We start from the raw sequence: 8,700 nt of genomic DNA, 5'->3' as shown, positions 1-8,700 counted from the left end.
GAACGGTTACAGCCCTGGCCTCACTGCAACTGGAAACCAAAGAGACGATTAATTATGGATGGAATGCAGCCAGGGAAGGCTGCAATTGTAATCAAATGAGACCACACTGAGGAAAAATAACATTTTATCCTACACTTGGTACCTCACAGATAGATTTATGACCGTACTGCCAGTTGGAGATAAAGTAAAAATCAATCATATTATTCATATGAGTAACATAAGCAAGTACTGGCAAAACAAAAAATATGTTTCCTCTGATTGTGTTGCAGATACTTCATTTATATACAGCTTTATTCAGCAGAATCACACATCCACAACTTTTTTTCTTTTAATGAAAGCTGAGAAATACACTATCAGCTGGCACTGTAATGAAGAGATCTGGGAACTTTCTGCATTCAAAGCCTTCATTACAAAAATATATTACAATATTTCCTGCTTTATTGCCTTGCTCATATTTTATTATAACTCTATTGCATATTGAAATGCGGAGCCTAGAAGCTACAGGATATCCACAGTCAACAAATAGAACAGCTTGTTCATTATGTCCATGAATAACCGAAAAGACTAAAACGAATGCTAATTCTATGCAGTATAAAGCTTAAAAACTTATGTTTCTTTTAAAACAAAATTAGAATCTCAAACCAGTTCTGTAAAAGAAGGAGCATCATTAGGTTAATATTCCCTAAAACAGCTCATCATTGTTTGGAAGATTCATTTGCCAAACTAAATAAAGAAATTGCAATCACAGATTACAGGTTAATGGGGATGCATGTCTCAGGGACTAGAATTAGTCACAATCTAGCCAAGTCCTACTTCACTTAAAAAAAGAAAGACAAGCCATCAGTTGATACTGTACTCGTGGTATGCACTTATCCATCAGGAAAAAAAACTGCCATGTTCTTTTTTAAAGTCTCTTAAAATGTGACTTTTTATGTAGAAGTTGAAGTAACTTTCATGATTAAAATGACAATGTATACCTATTTAGCCCAAATATCTGTAAAGTATCTGGAGTACTAAGATCTTCCAATCAAGAGCCTAGGAGATACTACATAGAAACTGGAATGTGTCTGCCCAAATCTTCAATTCCACTTATTTTCTACCTCTTACTATCCTTTGCCAAACAATCTGCTTGATAAGTTGGGTGAACTGGAGGGGAGCCAGGGAATTCCAGCAAAAGAAGAGGGGATCTGGGAGGACCTGTGGCACAATGCCACAGCAGGCTCAACTATTTATTCTACAATACTTGGTTCGAACACTCATCACCCTCCTTCCCCCACCAACCTCCGGCAGCAAAAACCAGCTTATTCAGGTGACCGCAGCTTCTAGAAAGTCACATTTAATAATTGTGAATTGTTTAACCAACAAAAGATCTTCACAAGAAGTGCTACATGAGGCATGGTGGGAGCAAGAGGTATGGATACATGGTTTAGAAAATAACAACCAACAGATAAGCCAAAAGCAAGACAATTAGCTTTGTAGGTGCCTTGACATTTCTCACTCTGGAGAGGACTGCAACTTTGGGTGTAGCTTCTAATGAAAAGTAAGCAATAAATATTGACATAACAGCAAGGGTTTCTTGCAAAGAAGTTTTTGTTGGTTTAGTGTGACACAATTGATTCGGGCTTTCTTGGTTGCCATGTATCTCAGAATGAGGCAATTAAACACACTTGTTCACTTTAAATATAGTGTTATGCTTGATTCATTTGAATTCAGGATGGATTAACAAGGACACCATAAAGAATTCTAGAAAGCAGATGCCTCAGAGATAGATGAGGAGGAGCATCAGCCACAGGATACCTACTACATATAAACATTAGGGCACCTATTAGCAATTATCTTGCAGACCTCCTCTGCCTGCGTGAACCCCTCACCACTTGAGGGTGAATATTCACATAAAGGTAAATAAAGTATCAAATTGTTTTCTTGCAAACTCAATTCCTTCTTTCTTCTGTAACAGAATGACAGAACATTTGGATCCAGTTACCCCACAATTTTTCCTAATGTAAAAAGCAAGAATGAGAAACAATTTTCAAACTCCTGAGGAATATGTATGAGTGAGTGTGTGTGTAAAAATATGCTGAGAGAAAAAATTAAAAGCATTATGGTAGAATGCGGTCTCTCAATTTCTGTCACAATTCAGCAGTCTGTCTCACTTTTTGCAGAAAATCTCTTCATCTTTCCTCAGATTGGGTTTTGTCCTCAACTACTACTATACGTTTCCTACCTGAGTCTATAAATTTTTTTTAATAATCCCAGAAACTCTCACCTTCCTAGAGCCTTCTCCTCCTACCCCAGGTAGAATTAAATAGCTCACTTATCTGCTTGTGACCCTATACTAGAATTATATTATAATTACATTCATGTCATTGAATATTTAGCTATTTTGGTGCATAGTGGGTTCCTCTCCCCCCAGCCTTTCCCCATCCCAATACCTCCTACCCACAACAATTCTCAATTCCACTGAGACTTATTTGAGATCAGCAAGCACATCTTCTCTGCCTTGGGATCTGAAGTACTGTGTGCAGAGCCTGACACCTAGTAAGTTCCCAATATAGTTTGTCAAATTTGATCAAATTTTAAGAGTTTAAAATACATCACAAGAAAAATTTCTATGTATATATAACCTCTTTTAGCTTACATTGTTCCATCTTAGAAAATACATCTCAGAACATATTCTTCTTTTGATTTTTTTTTAAAGACAGGGTCTCACTCTGTTGTCCAGGCTGGAGTGCAATGGATCAATTACCATCACTGTCACCTCTAATTCATGGGCTCAAGTGATTCACCTGCCTCAGCCTCTTGAGTAGCTGGAACTCTAGGCGCATGCCATCGGAACAGTTTTAATTTATTTACCCTTATTGTTGCTTCAGTATAGTTTTATAAAAACTGCCATCATATGCAAAAAGTATTTTTGGGGGTCTCTGAATGGTTAAAATTCATTCATATGTAACTCTAATTAATCTGGAAAGTATCTGGGGAAATATGATTTTCAAATCAATAGCCTAAAAAATGTTACATAACAACTCTAGTCTGTTTTCCGTTCAAACTCTCTGTTCTACCCAGCTTCTACTCCTTTCTGTCAATTCCTGAACTATCTGTGTATGTAAGTGGGTTGATCAGAGGGGTCAGGAGAGTCCAGGAGAAAGAAGAAGAAACTATAGTGTACTAACCCCTACACTGTACTAAAAGCATTGTCTTTAGTGCTCTCTACATAGTGTTTTAGTTAATCCCAAGTGTAAGTATTAATATCCTTGTTTAACCTGTAAAGAAACTTGAGTCTCAGGGATTTTCTTCAGCCACAGAAGCTATTAATAGAAGCTTCACAATTAAAACATTTCATTTTTTTTTTCTGGTTTTAAGAACTGAATGACTCTATGATTTTACACACAACTCAACTGTCTTTAGTTAGCATATTTTTATTACATTGCTTTTCTTTTCGTTCATTAGCTAAAAGTATTTTTGGTTTTGTTAAGTACTTACTGAGTCCCCATGCAATGGGCACACAGTATCTGATACATGTAAGATGTCTTTTAAAACCTGCATAATGACCTAATCACCGGAAACACATTATAGAAAAGTGGAACTTCTATTGTGTGCTTTGCTTTTCTACTAAAGGTATTTCAGAATGAAAATCCAAGGATCAGAAAAGAATATCTCTTGGCCGGGCGCGGTGGCTCAAGCCTGTAATCCCAGCACTTTGGGAGGCTGAGGCGGGTGGATCACGAGGTCAAGAGATCGAGACCATCCTGGTCAACATGGTGAAACCCCGTCTCTACTAAAAATACAAAAAATTAGCTGGGCATAGTGGCGCGTGCCTGTAATCCCAGCTACTCAGGAGGCTGAGGCAGGAGAATTGCCTGAACCCAGGAGGCGGAGGTTGCGGTGAGCCGAGATCGCGCCATTGCACTCCAGCCTGGGTAACAAGAGCGAAATTCTGTCTCAAAAAAAAAAAAAAAAAAAAAAAAGAAAAGAATATCTCTTATAAATATACATTTAGGTCCCCAGTTGTAATTTGATTCCTGATTTGTAATGTACATAAAAAGTGAATCAGATCAGTATACTCTATTTAAACTCATTCATTTTGAAAATTAGCATAGTAATATTTGCAGCTTGATATACTAAAACAACACATTTATTTTCTCACTAGTACATAATCATAGAAAACAATTATAGAAAGATTTTCATACATTCTGTTTGTTACATACGACAAAGTATAATAGACTAACTAGACTAACGGGTGCATCATGCATGTGCCCTTATTATAGCTGCATAGATTACTAAAAAGAGCAAGTCTCTTTGTTTTTAGTGGGACCTACAGGAACCTTAAATAATTTTGAGCTGGAAAAGCAAATTCTTTGCCTGTGCCTTGGCCTCTTAGTCTTACTCTTACCTCTTCTTTCCATGTAATGTTTCTCTTGCCTGGAATACTCTTTTCTACCTTCTTATCATCAACATCTGGCTTTTTCACTCAACTTAAAACAAACTTCTTCCCAGTGATTCTTAACTTGGGATCTACAGATAGAATTTTAGTTCCTTACAGTTTCTTTTTACATGGTGATGCATTTTATTACATGTATTCAATTTTTTTTTTCTCAGAAGGGATTCACGTTATAAAGGAGATTAAGGGAGTCCTTCCTTTAAGGTTCTATCATACTTTGGTCTCAATCCTAGATTAAAACACTCTGCAGTTGTTTTCTGCCTCCAAAGGCAGAGAAGCAGCAATATTCTCACTGTATTTCTTCTACCCATACATTGCTGGTACACAGAAAGGGAACAAAGGATATTTAAGGAAAGAAAGAATGTAAGGCAAGATTGATGAATTATATCAACTCAAAGTGGTAATCTTAGCTATTTTTTGCTGCCCAATAGCTCCATTTGACGGTTACAGATGAATGAAAATGGAATAAGTTATGATTAAACATCACTTGATAGAAAAAAATCTTTCAAATACTGGATTTAATGAAAAGAGCACTTTTTATGGTGATGAACAGACTAGAGACCCCAAAGATGTTCTACCTGACTACCTATTATTCCATCTCTCTACTTCCAAACTGTAGATTCTCTCCCATTTCAGGCCATTTCTGGGCTTGGAAAGGATGTATATAAGAGGCCAATTTGTTGAATCCAATTCTTGGTGACCACTGGTTTCCCAATAATGAATGAGGATGAGAACTTCTATCTGTCTGCTCTATAGCTAAGGATGTTCCTGTCTAGAGTGGGAGTTTAGCTGCTGGGAAAATATAAGTCATCAAGAGCAGAGGTTGTAAAACCATCTTGATGCTAATCAGTGCAGTAATTCTCAAACATCTGGTTTTGACCTGGATCTCCTTCAAAAAGTTTCCGTGTGATTATGTCACCTCCTGACCCAAAAATTTATTATGAGATGAAAAAGTTACTGAAGGCAGAGAACCTACTTCAGTCTGGACACAGAGTAGGATTTCCATTAAATGTCGCTCTCTTCCTTTAACTTTCTACCTAAACTATGATTGGCCTTAATTTCCAGGTAGTGTACCTGCAAAACAATAGGACGACTTGCCTGACACTTCCACATATTACCAGATTAGATGTCAGTTCTTTCCTAAACCTCTTCATGATTATTTTCAAACAGTTCTTGTTCACTCTTTTCTAGTCCCTAATTTCATCGACTCTAATTCACCATCAGTCCTCAGACATATCCTTATTGTGAGTACAAAGAAAACTACCATTTAAAGTATGACAAATCAATTATACTTACAGCCCAGTTAAAACATGTAAAAAGGTGAGAGATGTGCTTCTTATACTAATTTAAATATTGTGTCTATGCTACTAATCTGCAGAGTTAATCTCTCCTTGGACTTGAGCAGGGTAGCCTCCTAGGCACTTCCAGCAACCCTGCCTCCCAGCTGCTAGGTAAAGCAATTTGTAGCCCAAAGATAGTCTTGGAAGAGGGCTGCTGATGACAGCTGTTAGTGGCCAAACTGTAAGCAAAGGAGATGGGCAATGGTTGTTTATACCAAGTAAAGGATATCCAGAGCCTCTGGGAGGAGTACCGGAAGTATCCACTACTGGACATATTTAATATGTGACTAAAACAGGCAGGCTAGTTTTAATGTATGAGCTTTGGAATCAGATTTATCCTTTCATCACATTTCACACATCTAGGATAACCTTGAGTATATTTTGATCTAGAATAAAGATCATTTCATGAATTCCCAGAGAATTTTTCAATAACTTGTTTCAGTAGTTTGTATTAAACCCATTGACTGTATGTAACTTATTGCAATGTTTGCAAATTGTTACCTTTTGTATTAATAATGTACATCTTTAGTGAACGTGATAAAAGTATTCAGAACACATCTAGAATAATCAATTTTGTTGTCTTGCTATAGTTCCAGATGCAATAAGCTGCCTTGCTTTCTACAGACTAGCTGGACAATTTATATCACAGAGCTCAAATCTGAGTATCCATTAAAATTCTGAGAATCTGCTATGAATATTGATAAACTCAAAGGATGTAGAAGTTATTTCTGTTCATTACCAAAGAATGTGTGGAATTTGGCATTAGAATCTCTATTATTAAAGATTGTCTTTTCTAGAATGGTATTGCTGGATAGGCCTATAACCTCTAGCTTCAGAGCAGGGTGTAGCAAGACTAAAAACAGAAAAATATTTGGAGTTAGTTCCAAAGACACATAGTTATATTGGATTTGAGAGACAAAGACAGAATCAAGAAGCAAATCCAACATCAGTCACAGTGTCAGGCTAGAAGATGCCAACTAATGAATGAATATGTAAGTACCTGAGTTAATGAAAACTATATAAAAGCCAGCAGTAAGTGAAAAAAAAAACAGAAAATGGGGGTACGGGGAGAACGTGGACCTTAATTCTAGCAAAGAGCACCTTGTTGGCCTACAGTTCCTTTAAAAATGTTAAGGACACACTTATTGAGTTATACGGACGCAGGAAAAGAATTGGAAGGTGCTGCCTATGCTAGGATATGGCAATCTTTGTACTTGATTGGAGCACCATATTTCACACATTGTTTCATGTGATGTTTGTATTTCTCTTATCTATAAAACATGGTGATTCAGGATCCTCGCAGTGCAATTTTATAGAGACACGCTCAGCCTGGTATGCAAGAGCCACAGCCAATTTCCCTGAGGAATCTCCAGTGAAAGAGCTAAGCCCTATTTAAACTTTGACTTCTTGTGGTTTTTCTTTAGTTTAATACCATTATTAAACATAATCTATTGAATAGCCCAGGGAAGAATTTTCAAAAAGTGTTAAGGAGAATGTAGGTCATTGTCATCTCAGTTCCTCAATGATTCAATTATTTGACATTTACTTAAGCCCTTTGAATGACAACAGTCATGCCAGCTGCTGGTTGAAGGGGAATTTTCCAGTAGCATTTAAATAGACTGTTTATATTCATTAGCTATTTGTTAGCATTCACTCGGAACAGATGTGGAGGCTGTCATTCATTGAATTCTAGAATAGTCCTAATCCTGTTTTGTGGTTTTAATGTCTGCTAAGCTATTTCTTTTCTGGTTTTAACATTAAAATTTTTAATTGATATTATCAACATGCTTTAACACATCAGTCTAAGTTTAAGGTTATTACATTTTCAATCCTAAATTTATAACTACCAAATATTTACAACCCATTTTTACTATGCATTCTAGTTTAAGAAGACAAATCAAATGAATGGCAGGCAGATTGCTTAACTAGGATTAATACCAAATTTGAATGCCTTTGTTGATGTGGAACAGAAGTTGTTTATAATCTTTCCTTTGCATGTAAAACAGTACACGTTCAGACATGATACTTGAACACTAGGATGAGATAGTTACTTAATAATTTCCCTGTATTAACATATGCCATTTGCAATTAAAAAATGTAACACAATCTATATTGAGTGATTTTTTAATCACTTAAATGATATATCTTCTATTGCTGCACAGAAAAATTGCAGCAGTGACTAATAATAGAGATTTCTACTAAAAGCATAAAAGTTAACATAGAGTCTTCTATGTAGAGTTGTGTGGATTGCAGCCTTCAAAAATATACTTGGTCTCCCATCTTTGGAGGATCCACTGATGTTAAGGTTGACTCTGACTGAAACAAATAAAAAACTAATTTGAAACTAAAAAAATACATATTTCCAATACCATAGAGAAGAGTATTAATCACACAACTCCCTACAGGAATTCCTGGTCCATAAACCTCAATATTGCTTTAGAGAACTCTTCCCCAATCCTTCTCTCCACTTAAATTGTATTCACTTTCTTTTTCTTTTCTTGAGACTGAGTCTCACTCTGTTGCTGAGGCTAGAGTGTAGTAGCGCAATCTTGGCTCACTGTAATCTCCGCCTCCTTGGGTTCAAGTGATTATTCTGCCTCAGCCTCCCAAGCATCTGGGACTACAGGCAGGCACCACCACGCCATGCTAATTTTTGTATTTTTAGTAGAAACAGGGTTTCACCATATTGACCAGGCTGTCTCGAACTCCTGACCTTGTGATCCAACTGCCTCAGCCTTCCAAAGTGTTGGGATTACGGGCATGAGCCACTGCACCCGTCCATTTACATTCCTAAATATAGAGATATATTTTCAAACCTGTCAATTTAAAATATTGTTCTGACTGTATAATCTATGCAATAAATAAATAAGGAATTTGGTTAAGCTAGTTGTTGAGGGTATACAATCAATAGATGCCTCCTTG

The sequence above is a fragment of the Saimiri boliviensis genome, chromosome 10, assembly GCF_048565385.1.
Source record: "Saimiri boliviensis isolate mSaiBol1 chromosome 10, mSaiBol1.pri, whole genome shotgun sequence".
Taxonomy (NCBI): Eukaryota; Metazoa; Chordata; class Mammalia; order Primates; family Cebidae; genus Saimiri; species Saimiri boliviensis.
This window is presented reverse-complemented; position numbering follows the sequence as displayed.